Source organism: Sus scrofa, chromosome 14 (assembly GCF_054392235.1).
Source record: "Sus scrofa isolate SSC_HxYL_T2T_F1_AM1 chromosome 14, Sscrofa_HxYL_maternal_Yorkshire_Landrace_v2.0, whole genome shotgun sequence".
NCBI classification, from domain to species: Eukaryota; Metazoa; Chordata; class Mammalia; order Artiodactyla; family Suidae; genus Sus; species Sus scrofa.
Window position 1 is genome coordinate 114462422 of NC_139396.1, and position 13815 is coordinate 114476236.

The following is a 13815-nucleotide window of genomic DNA, read 5'->3' on the forward strand; positions in this document are numbered from 1 at the left end:
GTGGTAAGCATCTACCACCATTTCCTGCTTCACACAGTCTCATCTGTTCAAACTCTCACCCTGTCATGGAAGAGACGAGTTTTTGTTTTTTCCGAGTACATATATACTATGTACAGGGTCCCAAATGCAGATAAAAAACACAGCATTCTGTGTGAAGTCAAGTGGCAGAATCAAAGAAATGAAGTTACAACAGAGTATCAAGATAGAGATTAAGTACAGGATAGAATTCCTTACAGTTACATTTTAGCTGATTTTTGAAATATTTTTTCTTTATATTTTCTTGGAATGTTTTTGTTCTTTCAGATGTTTGACATAAAGTTAAGCTTCTTTTGGATATTTAAAAAAATAATTTTGTTGTTTTAAAGTGTCTTTTTGGGAGTTCCCGTCGTGGCGCAGTGGTTAACGAATCTGACTAGGTACGATGATGTTGCGGGTTCGATCCCTGGCCTTGCTCAGTGGGTTAAAGATCCAGCGTTGCCGTGAGCTGTGGTGCAGGTCGCAGACACTGCGTGGATCCCCCATTGCTGTGGCTGTGGCATAGGCCGGCGGCTACAGCTCTGATTAGACCCCTAGCCTGGAAATCTCCATATGCCGCAGGAGTGGCCCTAGAAAAGGCAAAAAGACAAAAAAAAAAAAAAAAAAAAGTGTCTTTTTGATAAATCTTGCTGTAAATTTCTTACAAATCTAATCTATAACATTTGTTTTCATCAGATGACAGTATTTTTTAAAATTCATGTACACCACAGTGGTAATTTTATTCCAAACTCAGTATTTACACAGGAAATATAATTTTATATTATTCAAACTGTCTTTGAACAAAAAGGCATATGGCTTCATGTATTTTACCTTATAAAACTTGAAGACTTACCATAGCCTTTTCCAAGTTTCTCTCCCTTTATTTTGTTTTAAAAGTTCATTCATGGAGTTCCCGTCGTGGCACAGTGGTTAATGAATCCGACTAGGAACCATGAGGTTGCTGGTTCGATCCCTGGACTTGCTCAGTGGGTTAAGGATCCAGCATTGCCGTGAGTTGTGGTGTAGGTTGCAGACACGGCTCAGATCTGGTGTTGCTGTGGCTCTGGCGCAGGCCAGTGGCTACAGCTCCGATTCGACCCCTAGCCTGGGAACCTCCATATGCTGAGGGAGTGGCCCTAGAAAAAGCAAAAAGACAAAAAAAAAAAAAAAAAAAAAAGTTCATTCATGTCAGCCCATGATTTCAACTATCAATTATATCCTCATGATTCATATTTTATATTGAATCAGGACCTCTCCATTTAGTCCCATGTCTATATAACCACTGTCTTCTGGGCATCCGGGCATCTTTACCTTCATGTTTCATAGCTACCTCAGATTTCTGTGATTAAAATTCACTATCTTTCCTCTATCTTGAACTCCTTTTCTTTTCTTTCTATTCTTTTTTTTTTTTCTTGATTTTTAGGGCTGCACCTATGGCATTTGGAAGTTCCCAGGCTAGGGGTCAAATCGGAGCTGCAGACACTGGCCCTCATCCTCACTGATCCTGGTCAGGTTTGTTAACCGCTGAGCCATGACAGGAACTCCTAACATTTTTTAATTATTAGTGATGTTTGAGCATGAGCACTATGGTAGGTTATGAAAAATTAAAACAGCACACCCTTAGGTTGGGATTGTTCTTTAATGTTTTCAGAACATCTTTATGTAACCATATTTGATTATGTGATTCACAAATTGAAGAAGTAGACAGAGAAAGTTTTATCACAATCATGGTTCCCAATTTACAGATGAGAGTAATTAAGTTCTAAAAGCTCAGGTCACAAGGTTGTTTCTAATGCTAAGTGGTAGAAGTGAATACCTGGTCTTCCAATTTATTGTCTTGTGCTCCTACCATTCTATTGGACTATCCCTCAGATTCAGTCAACACATCACATTATCCCAGCCCAAAGTATCTTCCTTGGATCTTCTAGAGTATGTGAGCTCATATTATTTATTAGTGATTTATCATATAGCACTCTGGTTGTTAATCTTTTTTTGTGTGTGCACATATTTTTTTCTTCAGTAAATGGTAAGCTTTTTTTTTTTTTTTTTTTTTTTTGTCTTTTTGCCTTTTTCTAGGGCTGTTCCTATGGCACATGGAGGTTCCCAGGCTAGGGGTCTAATCGGAGCTGTAGCCACCAGCCTATGCCAGAGCCACAGCAACATGGGATCCAAGCTGAGTCTGCAATCTACACCACAGTTCACGGCAATGCCAGATCCTTAACCCATTGAGCAAAGGCAGGGATGAAACCCGCAACCTCATGGTTCCTAGTCGGATTCATTAACCGCTGAGCCACTATGGGAACTCCATGGTAAGCTATTCTTGAGGACAAGACTATGTCTTGTGCTTCTTTCTATCCCCTATGGAACCTAGCATAGTGCATTGAGCAGGACAGATGGATGGATGGAGGGAAGGAATGAGGGAGAGAGAGAGTTAAAAAATGTAAAAGATTATTATCTGCACAAAGTAGTTATATACAAATTTAGCCCCAGAGAAAATAGCAACAACCTGTTAGAAGTATTATTTGGGAGTTCCCGTCATGGCTTAGTGGAAATGAATCTGACTAGCATCCATGAGGACACAGGTTTGATCCATGGCCTCATTCAGTGAGTTAAGAATCTGGCATTGCTGTGAGCTGTGGTGTAGGTCGCAGACATGGCTCGGATCTGACTTCGCTGTGGCTCTGGCATTAAGCTGGCAGCAACAGCTCCAATTAGACCCCTACCCTGGGAACGACCATATGCCAAGGGTGTGGAGCTAAAAAAGACCAAAGACCAAAAAAAAAAAAAAAAAAAAAAAAAAAAAAAAAAAAAAAAAGCCAACCTATTTTAATTTACTTAGGTTCTATTATCTACTCACAGGACTTTGCCTTTTAAAACAGTATACAGGGAGTTCCCATTGCAGCACAGCAGAAAGAAATCCAACTAGTAACCATGAGGTTGTGGGTTCCATCCTTGGCCTTGCTCAGTGGGTTAAGGATCTGGCGTTGCCATGAGCTGTGGTGTAGTTTGAAGACACGTCTCGGGTCCTGCGTTACTGTGGCATAGGACAGCAGCTACATCTCCGATTCAGCCCCTAGCCTGGGAACCTCCATATGCCGAGGGTGCAGCCCTAAAAAGCAAAAAGCAAAAATAATAAAATAAAATAAAATAAAATAAAATAAAATAAAATAAAATAAAATAAAATGGTATACAAATACTACTCAGCCATAAAAAAGGAACAAAATCATGCCATTTGCAACAACATGTGTGGAACTAGAGGCTCTCATACTAAGTGAAGTCAGTCAGAAAGAGAAAGACAAATACCATATGATATCACTTATATCTGGAATCTAATATATGGCACAAATGAACCTTTCCACAGAAAAGAAGCTCATGGACTTGGAGAACAGACTTGTGGTTGCCAAGAAGAATGGGGAGGGAGTGGGATGGACTGGGAATCTGGGGTTAATAGGTGGAAACTATTGCCATTGGAACAGATAAGCAATGAGATCCTGCTGTGCAGCACTGGGAACTATATTTTGTCACTTGTGATGGAGCATGATGGAAGATAATGTGAGAAAAAGAATGTGTATATATATGTGTAACTGGGTCACTTTGTATATAGTAGAAAATTGATAGAACACTGTAAACCAAGTATAATGGAAAAAATAAAAATTATAAATAAATCAATCAAACAGTATAGAAAAGGATAGATGGGAGAGAAAAAATTAGAAAGATTTATTGTGTGTTAATAGCTCCTGGATACCCAATTTAATTAATGAATTATTTCTCTTAGAAAAAAGTCTTCATGCAGTCTTCATTTTTTTTTTTTCTTTTTTGGTTGCTTCATGAAGCAGCATCATGAGGTATCTCAATCCCCAGACCAGGGATTGAACCTGAGCTGCTGTGGTGAAAGTGCCAAGTCCTAACCACTAGACTACCAGGGAACTCCTTTTTGTTTCATTTTTTTCACCCTTAATTATTAAGAGCAAAACAGTTATTTTTAGCCATTGCTGTAGACAGTGTTATTTAAAATAAATATAGCTTTTCTATTTTATTTTATTTTATTTTTTGCTTTTTAGGGCCACACCTATGGCATATGGAGGTTTCCAGACTGGGGGTCGAATTGGAGCTACGGCTGCTGGCCTACGCCACAGCCACAGCTACGTGAGATCTGACTGCATCTTTGACCTACACCACAGCTCACAGCAATGCTGGATCCTTAACCCACTGAGCTTGCCTGTGGGATACCTAGCCAGGGATTGAACCTGCATCCTCATGGATCCTAGTCGGGTTCGTTAACTGCTGAGCTAGGAAGGGAACTCCTAGTTTTTCTATTTTAAAGCTGATTCTGAGTCAGCAGGAGGAAGGGCGAGCAAAAAGGATGTCTATAATTTTATGCAAATTTCTAAAACCCAAATTCATATTGCTGGATATTCCTGAAATCCTACCTAAAGAGTAGAAGAAATTCATAGGGAGTTCCCGTCGTGGCTCAGTGGATAACAAATCTGACTAGGAATCATGAGGTTGCTGGTTCGATCCCTGGCCTCGCTCAGTGGGTTAAGGATCTGACATTGCTGTGATCTGTGGTGTAGGTGGCAGACACGGCTCAGATCCTGCATTGCTGTGGCTCTGGCTTAGGCCAGCAGCTACAGCTCCAACTGGACCCTTAGCCTGAGAACCTCCATATGCCTCGGGTGTGGCCCTAGAAAAAGACAAAAAGACAAAAAAAAAAAAAAAAAAGAGTAGAAGAAATTCAGAATGATTATACTGACTGCTAGTAATAAACAAGATAACCTACATTGTCTGCCCTTACATTATTGTGAAACATATGATCCATATGAATAATAATTATAATTTATTGCTCAACTATAATAATAATTTCATTGCCAACCGTGTTAATGTATTTTATTTCTGCTCCTTTCATAAGTCCTACCAAGTGGAATTAATTGTATTGTACAGGTATGAAAACTGGTATTTAGAGAGAAATATATAGAAAGGATTATCTTCCTTGTTGCATCTCGTTAAAAATTTCCACTGGGGAGTTCCCGTCGTGGCGCAGTGGTTAACGAATTCGACTAGGAACCATGAGGTTGCGGGTTCGGTCCCTGCCCTTGTTCAGTGGGTTAACGATCCGGCGTTGCCGTGAGCTGTGGTGTAGGTTGCAGACCTTGGATCCTGCGTTGCTGTGGCTCTGGCGTAGGCCGGTGGCTACAGCTCCGATTCGACCCCTAGCCTGGGAACCTCCACATGCCGCAGAAGCAGCCCAAGAAATAGCAACAACAACAACAACGAATAGCAACAACAACAACAACAAAAAAGACAAAAGACAAAAATAAATAGATAAATAAATAAATAAATAAATAAATAAAAAATAAGCTGAAGGTGAGTGACAAAAAAAAAAAGCAAAAGAAATCTCTAAAAAAAAAAAAAAAATTTCCACTGGAATTCCTCCTGTGGCACAGCAGTTTAAGGATCCAGTGTTGTCTCTGTGGTGGTATGGGTTCGATCCCCAGCCTGGTGCAGTGCATTAAGGATCTGGCATTGCTGCAGCTGTGATGTAGGTCACAGCTGTGGCTTAGATTCGGTTCCCGGACTCAGAAGCTTCCACATGCTGCCAGTGTGGCCAAAAAAAATTTTTTTTCACCTATGAATTAACAGTTTGCAGCTTTGAAATTATATTCGACTCTATGTAAGTGATATACAGGCAAGTTAGTGATGAAGTTGCAGTTTTTTTTTTTCAATACTCCCTTACATTCTATTGTTTCTTTTCTATCCTTATAAAGACTCTTTCTTGACTTCTTTAATTAGTATATTGTTAAAATAATATAAGTTCCTTTATTCAGTTATTCATTCGGTCATTCAAAAACAGGCTTGCATTTTAAAAAACTACACACATACAAAATGCACGTGTATACATGCATAAGACGTGTGCAAATAATATGCACAAAATTTGGTTTAATGATTATACCTGAGTAGCAGGAGTGAGTATAAGTACTCAGTTTTTACTTTATGGGATCTGTGTTCTTCTACATTTTTTCCCAAAATACAACAGTAATATTTATCATTATATATATATATATATATATATTTTGTTTGTTTGTTTGTTTGTCTTTTTGTCTTTTAGGGCCACACCAGGGCACATGGAGGTTCCCATGCTAGGGGTCAAATGGGAGCTGCGGCCACCAGCCACAGCCACAGCAACGTGAGATCTGAGCTGTGTCTGCGACCTACACCACAGCTCACTGCAACACCAGATCCTTAACCCACTGATGGAGGCCAGGGATTGAACCCTCATGGATGCTAGTAGGGTTCGCCAACCAATGAGCCACGACAGGAACTCCCATTTTATATATTTTTAAAAATACTCTGCTCCTAATAGAAGCCAGTACCATGCTAGATACTGCAAAATGTTCTAAAAATACAAAGATGACTAAGGCATGATCCATCTGTTTATATCTACTGGAAGAGTAAGAGATGGCTTCATAGAGTAGGTGACATTTGAACTTTTTTTTCAAGTGAGGAAGGGTGGAGGTGCTTTCCAGAAAAAGGAAACAATATGTGCAAGTCACAGATATGCATAAGGGCATGATGTCCTTCAAAAGACAAAATAGGGGAGTTCCCATTGTGACTAAGCATATTATAAACCCGACTGGTATCCATGAGATTAATTCAGGATAATCACGCACACATTAAAAAAATAAAGGAATGTCTAACAAGCTATTAGAGGGGAAAAAATGGGGTATTCTAAAATTTGATTAATCTAAAAGATAGCAAGAAAGGAGGAAAAAATAAAAAAATAAAACATGGTTTTAAAAAAATTAGGAACATGGTAGCAATTCCATTAAATGCAAAGGACTAAATATTCCAATTAAAATACTAAAGCTATCATATTTGATAAAAACCAAATCAAAACGAAACTATAATGGGTATAGGAGACACACATTTTTAAGAAGACAAAGGCTCAAAGTTACAGAACAGAAAGAGATATACATTGCAAATACTAGCCAAAAAGAAAGCCATATTGATATTAAAGAAGACTTTAAGGCAACAGCATTATTAAGATAAACATCTCTTAATGATAAAGTGATCGTTCTGCCAGTAAAACATCACGATTTCTTGTGACTGTATTGTGTGTATATGTGTGCATATATCCAATAATATGACTTCAAAATCTTTAAAGCAAAAATAAAGTAATAAATAGACAATTTCGCAATTACAAAGGGAAAACTTAAACACATCACCCATAGTGGCTGTGAGAACAATATTGTGATCACAGTTAACAAACTTGATCTAATTGGCACCTATATAAACTCTGCACCTAATAACAGATTCATATTAATTTCAAAAGCTAACAGATGACTTATGAAAATTTACCAATTCTAGGTATTAAAGCAAGCTTCAACACATTTCAAAGGATTGAAATAACTCAGTTTATGTTTTCTGGTCATGGAGAAATTAAGCTAGAAATCAATAGCAATAATTTTAAAAACACAATTGCCTGGGGATTAGACAATATATTTCTACATATAAATCATGGAAAAATCAAAATAAGAATTAGAAAATATTTTGCACAGCAAAGGAAACCAAAAAAACAAAAAGACAACTTACAGAATGGGAGAAAATAGTTTCAAATGATGCAACTGACAAGGGCTTAATCTCTAGAATATATAAAAAACTTATACAACCCAACAGCAAAAAAAACCAATCAATCAATGGAAAAATGGGCAAAAGACCTGAATAGACATTTCTCCAAAGAAGATATACAGATGGCCAACAAACACATGAAAAAATGCTCAACATCGCTGATTATAAGAGAAATGCAAATCAAAACTACCATGAGATACCACCTCACACCAGTCAGAATGGCCATCATTCATAAATCCACAAATAACAAGTGCTGGAGGGGCTGTGGAGAAAAGGGAACCCTCCTGCACTGTTGGTGGGAATGTAAACTGGTACAGCCACTATGGAGAACAGTTTGGAGATACCTTAGAAATCTATACATAGAACTTCCATATGACCCCGCAATCCCACTCTTGGGCATCTATCCGGACAAAACTCTGCTTAAAAGAGACACATGCACCCGCATGTTCATTGCAGCACTATTCACAATAGCCAGGACATGGAAACAACCCAAATGTCCATCGACAGAGGATTGGATTCGGAAGAGGTGGTATATATACACAATGGAATACTACTCAGCCATAAAAAAGAATGACATAATGCCATTTGCAGCAACATGGATGGAGCTAGAGAATCTCATCCTGAGTGAAATGAGCCAGAAAGACAAAGACAAATACCATATGATATCACTTATAACTGGAATCTAATATCCAGCACAAATGAACATCTCCTCAGAAAAGAAAATCATGGACTTGGAGAAGAGACTTGTGGCTGACTGATGGGAGGGGGAGGGAGTGGGAGGGATTGGGAGCTTGGGCTTATCAGTCACAACCTAGAATAGATTTACAAGGAGATCCTGCTGAATAGCATTGAGAACTATGTCTAGATACTCATGTTGCAACAGAAGAAAGGGTGGGGAAAAAACTGTAATCGTAATGTATACATGTAAGGATAACCTGACCCCCTTGCTGTACAGTGGGAAAATTAAAAAAAAAAAAAAAGAATTAGAAAATATTTTGAATTGAATGATAATGAAGATACAATATTTCAAAAAGTGCTTAGGGGGAAATATAGTCTTAAATACATGTATTAGAAAAAAAGAAAGGCTAGAATTATGTTTCAATCTCAAGAAGCTAAAAAAATTAAAAACCAAAACTAAAAGAAATAGAAGATAGTAAATAGAAATCAATGAAATGGAAAACAAATGTACATGACAAAATTTTTAAAAATCAAATGATTCTTTGAAAGATTAGTCAAACTGGGAATCCTCTAAAAATAATTATTAAGAAAAAAGACAAAAAATATAGGAGGTATGACTAGAAAGAGGCTATTGTGAACAACTCTATGCCAGCTGAATTGACAATTTATTTATTTATTTTTTTTAAATTTTTTTTGTCTTTTTGCTATTTCTTGGGCCGCTCCCGCGGCATATGGAGGTTTCCAGGCTAGGGGTCCAATCGGAGCTGTAGCCACCGGCCTACGCCAGAGCCACAGCAACGCAGGATCCAAGGTCTGCAACCTACACCACAGCTCACGGCAACGCCAGATCCTTAACCCACTGAGCAAGGGCAGGGACCGAACCTGCAACCTCATGGTTCCTAGTCGGATTCATTAACCGCTGCGCCACCACGGGAACTCCTGAATTGACAATTTAGATGAAATGCACAAATTCCCTTAAAAACCCAACTTAACCAAACTAGGAGTAACAAATAGAACATGTATCTAGTCCTATATATTTTAAAGACATAGAAATTCTTATTAAAATCTTCACACAAAGAAAACTCCAGAAACAGGTAGCTTCAGAATATTCTTCAAAATATTTAAGGAAGAAATAGCACAAATCATACACAAATTATTGCAGAAATTAAAGAGGAAATATTGCCCAACTTTTTATAAGCCCACATAATTTGAGATAATCAAATTTGACAAAGATGCTCAAGAAAGGAAATTATAGGCCAATTTATCTCATGAACATAGATGCAAAAATCCTCAGCAAAATCTAGCAAATAGAATCCAGTGCTTTTTAAAGAAGATAATAAATCTGAAAGTGGGTTTTGGTCCAGAATTGTAATGATAATTTTACATTTGAACATAGTGAATGTCCAATGTGGTATGAATTAATATAATTCATACTATAGTAGTAGAGAAAAAGGATAAAAGTCACAATAATCTTGATAGATGTAGAAAAAGCATTCAATGAAATTCAACATGTAACTCAACAGTGATTAAAAATGCCCAATAAACTTAGAAATAGAAGGGAACTTAGTACTGCTATTACTTAGTAAACACCATACTTAATATTAAATCCAGAAAGAATGCTTGCTATCATTGTTTCTATCCAGCATGATAACTGGAGTTCACATTAATGCAACAAGGAAAGAAAGAGAAATAAGAGGCATATAGATTAGAAGAAATTAAAAAATTATCAAGGAACATATTTGCAAGAAACATAATTGTAAGTGTAGAAAGCTTTAAAATTCTACTAACTTTAAAAAAGTGAAATTAGCAAGGCTGCAGGATACAAGTATTATAAATTGTTTTTCTGTACATAAGAACACAAAAGGAAAATTAGGTGAAAATAACTTTTATGAGAGGTTTATAAAATTAGATACCTAGGAATAACTCCAATGAAAAATGTGCGAGACTTCTATACAGCAAACTGCAAAACAATCGGAAATTAAAGACAATCTAAGTACACTGAGTGATCTATATATTCATAGAAGAAAATAGTGTAGCTAGTTATGGATCTGGTGTTGTCACTCTAGCACCCCAGGTTTGATCCCTGGTCTAGGAACTTCACATGCTGTGGGTGTAGCCAAAACAAACAAAAAAAAAACTCTCAATAGGATGTTTTTTTTGTGACCCCAGATTCCTTCTGTAGAGGTGGGAGTCCATGTTCCCTTCCCTCGAATTAAGAGGGGAAGGGAACTGATTCACACAAGTGATGCTATGTGACTTGAAAAGCTAGATTATCAAAGGTCATAGGGCTTTCTCCTTCTTCTTTTTGTAGATCAGTTCTCCAGATGCTCCCTCTTGGAAGTGAGCTGCCATGATGTGAGAAGCCCAAGTCATATAGAAAGGTTTTTAATAAGTGCTCTGGCATTCACATTCATCCAGGTGTCAGATATCTCAGAGGAAGCCTCCCAAAGATTTCAGTCCCCAGCCATTCGAGTCATCCCCAGCTATGGTATCAGTAGATAAGTCATCCCTACTGTGCTCCATTTTAATTCCTTACCCAGTAGAATGCATAAGCAAGCATTTTTTTACATCACTTATTTTGGAGTGGTTTGTCATTCAGCAACAGAACAAAAGATGCTAACTTTACCAAAACTACCCTATAGATCCAATAAAGCTCCAGTTAGATTCTTAGCAAAGAGGAGTTCCCGTCATGGCACAGCAGAAACGAATCCGATTAGGAACCATGAGGTTGCAAAGTTTGATCCCTGGCCTCACTCAGTGGGTTAAGGATCTGGCATTGCTGTTAGCTGTGGCATAGGCCAGCAGCTATAGCCCCGAATCAACCCCTAGCCTGGGAACCTCCATAGGGCGTGGGTGTGGCCCGGAAAAGAAAAAGAAAAAAAAAAATTAGCCAAAGAAATGGAAAACCTAGTCCTAAAATGCATTTTGAATCACAGGGGATGTGAATAATCAGAACAATATAGTAAAAGAACAAAGAAAACCCACACTTCCTGATTTCAAAGGATACTACACAGCCTCAGTAATCAATATAGTGTGGTACTAGCATAAGGCATATAGCTCATTAGAAGAGAACTGAGTCCATTAAACAAGCCTCAACAAATGGTGTAGTCCTGATTTTTAGAAGGGCTTGCCTGACCAGGTTGGCCCTCAGCTGGTATCTGGGAACATGGGCTTTCGAAACTTTCCCTATGTGGTATAAGGTATCTGCTGTGCGACCCTGACCAGACTTTGTGAATAAACAATGAGATTTCAGTGAACACCTACTTGTCTTCTGGGAGCCCAGAATTTGGGTAGGCAAAGGGTGCCTACAGGGTTTAGCCCCACAATAAAACTCCTGAACTTTGCATTTCAAAACGTGCCTGCATTTCACTGTTAGAGGGAGACTGCACTCTGTGTGGCCCCTTCAGGGGGAGCTTAAGCCCGCACATGGATTTGTCCAGCCTGTGCCTGATTTGTCTTTTCCCCTTACCATTGCAGCTGTGGATCTTTGCTGTCCCACTATAATAAATCTTAGCTGTGAGTACAACCACATGCTCAGTCTTGTGAATTCTTCTATTGACACACCGAATGTGTGGGTGGTCACAGGTCTGCCAGAACGGGTGTATCAGGAGTGCTAATACAAGTGGTGTCACAACTGTTCCCCAAATATGTATATTAAGAGTTTACAATTAAATATTTCATATGCAACTCATAGTGGTCTTCTGCACTAAAAAGATTTTAACACAATTAAACAAATGATATGAGGAAACTTGCACATATGCCAGCATAATATATGCAACTTCTTCCTTGGGTAAGAAAGGCACATCTCCGAGTTCCCATCGTGGCTCAATGGTTAGCAAATCTGACTAGGAACCATGAGGTTGAGGGTTTGATCCCTGGCCTTGCTCCGTGGATTAAGGATCCGGTGTTGGCATGAGCTGTGGTGTGGGTTGCAGACTCGGCTCAGATCCCGTGTTGCTGTGACTCTGGCATAGGCCAGTGGCTACAGCTCCGATTCGACCCCTAGCCTGGGAACATCCATATACCACGGGAGCAGCCCAAGAAATCGCAAAAAGACAAAGAAAAAAAAAAAAAAAAAGGCACATCTCTCCCTCTATAGTAGTAGAACCTAAGGGAGTGCTAAAATACGTCTCCAAGACATGTATCTTACTGTACAAAAATGCCTCCAAATATTTAGGTGCATATTCCCTCTATCAGGTCAGTTCATTTACAATTTAAAAGCACATTCTTACATAACAGGCTAATGAGAACAGAAATTTAAATGTAATATAAATGATAAAACACTATTAGGTTATCACCAAGACACTATTGCACTACAAACTGTTTCTACAACCAAAAATGTCAGCTGCTCAAAAATTTTCTTTTTTTTTTGTCTTTTTGCTATTTCTTGGGCCGCCCCTGCAGCATGTGGAGGTTCCCAGGTTAGGGGTCAAATAGCCACCGGCCGACGCCAGAGCCACAGCAACGCGGGATCCGAGCCGCATCTGCAACCTACACAACAGCTCACGGCAACGCCGGATCGTTAACCCACTGAGCAAGGGCAGGGACCGAACCCGCAACCTCATGGTTCCTAGTCGGATTCGTTAACCCCTGCGCCATGACGGGAACTCCAAAAATTTTCAATTATTACTACTATTGAAAAAACTCCCAAAGTGTATCAATAGGAGTTCCCGTTGTGGCTCAGTGGTTAACTAACCTGACTAATACCCATGAGGACTGGGTTTGACCCCTGGCCTCGCTCAGTGGGTTAAGGATCCGGCGTTGTTGTGTCTGTGGTGTAGGCTGGCAGCCACAGCTCTGATTCAACCCCTAGCCAGGGAAAAAAATCCATATGCCACAGGTACAGCCCTAAAAACACAAAAGACGAAAACAACAACAACAAAAACCCAAAGTGTATCAATACACAGTTCGAGTTTGCAGATGTCAGTTAAAAAAAAAAAAGTAGAAATTGTTATCTATACAGAAGAATTTAATTTTTCTTTCTTTTGGGGGGGGGGCATGGTTGCACCACACATAAGTTCCCTGGCCAGGGACTGACCTCATGCTATAGCAGTGACAAAGCTGGATCCTTAAACTCTAGGCCACAATGGAACTCCCATATACAGGAATTTTTACAAGTAAAATTGGATGAATTTCTACCTGCCAACTTATTTGTACATCTGTCAGAACAGTAAAACAGAAGCACTGTAAAAAATGAGAACTTGCACAAATAATCTACATCAAATTTTAGGGCTATTAAACTGCTTTAAAGAAAAAAATTTTGGAAATCATAGTTTACAGCCGATAGTGTAGAAGTAAACTTAAAATTCAGATGTTATTTTTTAGAATTTTTTTAATTTTAATTTTTTTTTTTTTTTTTTTTGTCTTTTTGCCATTTCTTGGGCCGCTCCTGCAGCATATGGAGGTTCCCAGGCTAGGGGTCGAATCAGAGATGGAGCCGCCGGCCTACACCAGAGCCACAGCAACACCGGATTCGAGCCGAGTCTGCAACCTACA